Consider the following 3,889-nt stretch of genomic DNA (forward strand, 5'->3'; position numbering starts at 1 on the left):
TTTTAAAAAGTATTATCCATACTCTTCACTGATAATATCATCAGGATTTTTGGTCCAAATAGGTTTTGTTATGTTGAGTTCTTCTTGATCAATGCACTTCTTAATTTTCTTCTTCTTCTTGTCACCATCTGCCTTTTCTTTCTTTTTTTTCCCAACTGATTTAGTCTCTTTTTATTCTTTTGGTAATCTCTTCCAGAGTTAACTTCTTCCACTACAGGTGATGAAAAGGCTCCACTTGAAATGTTGGCATGGCTATAAGCATGGTCTTTCCCTTTACTGCAACTCAGAATTAAAACTTTGATTTTTTAAAAAAATTATATTCCAGTCCCAGAATTAGTTTTCATTGCAGAAGTTATTTAAAGATAGTCTTTATGCTTTCTAGTAGTAGTTTGTAGTCAGACTCTAGCTTCTTCAGGAACACTACATGATGGATTTAGTTTAAATGTGTTAAACTAACAGGCATTCTCTCAAACGAGTTTAAGTGCACTTTAGTTTTAGACAACCTACATGACATATTTTTTTCCTTAAAAACAATGCCTCCACTCCAAATAAATCATAGTTAAACTAAATGAAGAGCTCAAGACGACATCAGTCCCATTTGTCTTTAGTCCTGGTGTTTTGTGGATGACAAGCAGCAGTCAGTTATGATGACAGGTGATAGATCCAAAGTAATTGCCAAATTTATTAACATTTTTCCATTTCTAAACTACCCTTAAAGAAAATCATATAGGGGGCCACACCACCCTCATGGTAGTCCAGTAGAGCAACCATGCCATCTGGATTCATGTTGTCACCAATGAAGAACTGGTGGTCTTTGAAATTAGCAAGAATATGCTTGATTTGCTCTGCAGCCCCTGTCATAAATGGTTTTACTCTTTCTGGTCTCTGTTCTTCAAGTTTGCCTTTGATTGATTTCATGTAATCTTTGATGTACTTCTTGTAGGCTTCTTTCATGAAGCTGATTTTCCTGCAAGTGATGGTTCATGACAATGTCAACACCAGCAACTACTGTGCTTTCGGTACCTTCACCCTCAGGGCCTTCAGCGGAGACATTTCCGCCAATGAGTGAGTCAATGTTACCCTCTGTCCTACTGACCATCCCCCCGCTGCCCCCACTTCCAGGCACAGCCCATCCGTGATCTCCCGGATCTTGTAAATGTCAGAGAATATCTCATTGTGGCTGATGCGGTCCCAGTAGATAATCATGATGGCTGCTGGAGGGAGACAATGGCGGCGCTTGCTGAGTAGGAGCCTGGAGCTCAGAGCGAGCATGGTCCTACCTTAGCAGTGCTAGGGGATGGGGTGGGGTGGAGGCTGGGGGGAATGGGCGGAAAAGCACCATCTGTCTTTTCTTTTCCTTCATTAGAACTAACAGCTTTTATTTCAGGTTTGTCATCGGACTCCTATTCTTATTTTTCTTTCTCTTCCTTTTCTTCAGCCTCATCATTACTGACTTTATCACACTCCTCCACAAAAATAGGATAACCAATAAACTTAGAATGTTTCTTCACAATCTCCTTTATTCCTTTTTCCTCCAAATACTCAGTTTTGTTTTCTTTCAGATGTAGGGTAACCTTTGTCCCATGGCCCATGGGTTTACTTGTGTCAGTCTTAACTATGAATGAGCTCCCTGTGGAGGACTCCCAGGCATATTGCTCATCATCATTATGTTTGGTGATCACAGTTACTTTCTCAGCAACCAGGTAGGCAGACTAGAAACCAATGCCAAACTGGCCAATCATAGAGATATCTGCACCATCTTGCAAAGCTTCCATGAAAACTTTGGTCTCTGACTTGGCGATAGTGCCAAGGTTATTAATCAAGTGGGCCTTGGTGATTCTAATCCCAGTATCCACTATAGTGAGGGTTAGATCTTGTTTGTTTGGAATGCGATTAATGTATAGTTCCTTCCCAGAATCTAGTCTACTGGGATATGCCAAACTTTCATATCTGATTTTGTCCGTGCATCAGATGAATTTGAAATAAGCTCCCTCAGGAAGATCTCTTTGTTGGAGTAGAAAGTGTTGATGATCAATGACATCGACTGGGCAATTTCTGCCTGGAAGGCAAATGTCTCAATCTCCTCCTCCTCCTCATGGATAGGCTTGGGTCTGGGTTGCCTGAGACATCTTAGCAAAGGACCATACAGTATCTGTGCTGCAGCAGCACCTGGACGCTGAAAAAATTCCAACGAGAGTAGTTTTCAAACCACTGCACCTGGGACTTCAACCATGTAGTCAGTCACATGGGGTCCAGCCTCCACGTTATCTGGCTGACCTTTCTTTTTTCTGTTTTAAATCATATATATGATTAAAAAAACTATGATAGAAAGTGATATAAAGAACAAAATAAAAATTTGTTGTGTCATCTAAAATGAATTTTTTTTATTTAGAGTAATTCAAACAAAATCTAAATTCATTAAAAATTTAAAAACTTAAGACCAGCCGATGGCGTAATGGCTACGTCACTGGACTCCCATGTAGTTGACTATGGTTCAAGTCCTGGATCTGGTGGCTTAAATTCACGCCAGTGTGTGCCTAAGATCCTGAGAGGAGAATGGAGGAGAAGGGATTGAGACATGGCCACCTCTGGGGGGTGATTTCTCACTTTCTATCTCTCTCTGTCTTTCTGGTGAGTGCACACGCCCTATAGCAAAAAACGTCTCCAACAAAACAAAACAAAAAACAAATAATAATAATAAAAAACTTAAAAACTTGTAGTTAAAAACTTTTTATAATGAAAAATCTTAAACATATGCAGCAGTAGAAAGATTACCTTAATAATCCTCTGTATCTATTTTCCAGCTGTGACAATTATCAACTCACTAGCTGGTACCCAGCTTAGACCACACAGGTAGAAAATGCAGTCACTACATTACAGGAGCAGTCGTGTGTCTAAACCATGAGAAAAATCTATTTTTTTGAGAGGTTTTTGCTATAGAAAGCGAGAAATCACCCCCCAGGGGGGATGGCCATGCCACAATCCCTTCTCCTCCATTATCCTCTCAGGATCTTGGACAGGCACGCACACGTGCCCAGCATGAGTTTAAGCCACCTGGTCCAGGACTTGAACCATGGTGGGCTACATGGGAGTTCAGCAACATAGCTATTACGCTAACTGCTGGTGCCAGAAAGATCTATTATTGAAAGGGTATAAGGAAATGTAGATTGTCCCGTCTCTGTTCGGGCGCCAGGTGTCCTGACCTGGGGGGACAGCCGAACAGGTTTCCTGAGTGAAGGAGTGAGAGCCGGGACAAGCAGCATAGTGTTACAGCACGGAGATGACAGTGTCGTCTGTTTATTGTGGGCAGCACGGTACAGCACAGAGACGATGCAGTGTCACAGCTCTTCAGGGACGTCCAGAGACGATGTAGTGTTACACCTCTTCAGGGTCTCCCAGGTTGTCTGGAGACGATGCAGTGTCAGCTCTTCAGGATCTTAAGGGTCGTCTGGAGACTGCACGGTGTTTCAGCTCTTCAGGCTCTTCAGTCATCGTCTTCCTGGTCGTTGTCGTCTTCCTGGTCGTCGTCGTCTTCCTGGTTGTCGTTGTCTGGCTACTGTGGGCCAGGCATCGTTGTTATATACACTCTGGTGGGTTGTAAATGGTGGGCCATGATTGGTTGCTTTTGGACCAATCATGAGGTGCCAGATATGCAAATTTTAGGGATTCTAGTGGCCAATCAGAGCAAAGTTTTGAAGGTCAGGTTTTTTGAAGGGAACCAATCATGGTAATTGTTTGCTCCCTGAGAAACCTCGGCAGACTCACCGGTGCGCAGCCTCCCACATATCCCCACTCTCTGTTTTAATTTGAGAGATGAGGAAAAGGCCTGGGGGAATCGTGCCTGTCTTAGGTTGGAGTCGTTTATGAAACCATAAGTCCATTCTTACCC

At 42.5% G+C, this 3,889-nt stretch overlaps 2 pseudogenes; both read right to left on the reverse strand.

Moving 5' to 3' along the window:
• Window positions 1-556: 556 nt before the first annotated feature.
• LOC102470167 (translationally-controlled tumor protein pseudogene) lies at window positions 557-1,099 on the reverse strand (annotated as a pseudogene).
• Window positions 1,100-1,409: 310 nt separating this feature from the next.
• The window catches only part of LOC102484912 (heat shock protein HSP 90-alpha A2-like), a 6,342-nt pseudogene continuing 3,862 nt past the window's right edge, over window positions 1,410-3,889 (reverse strand).

This window comes from Tupaia chinensis, unplaced genomic scaffold (genome assembly GCF_000334495.1).
Source record: "Tupaia chinensis unplaced genomic scaffold, TupChi_1.0 Scaffold145652_1, whole genome shotgun sequence".
In the NCBI taxonomy this organism is placed as follows: domain Eukaryota; kingdom Metazoa; phylum Chordata; class Mammalia; order Scandentia; family Tupaiidae; genus Tupaia; species Tupaia belangeri.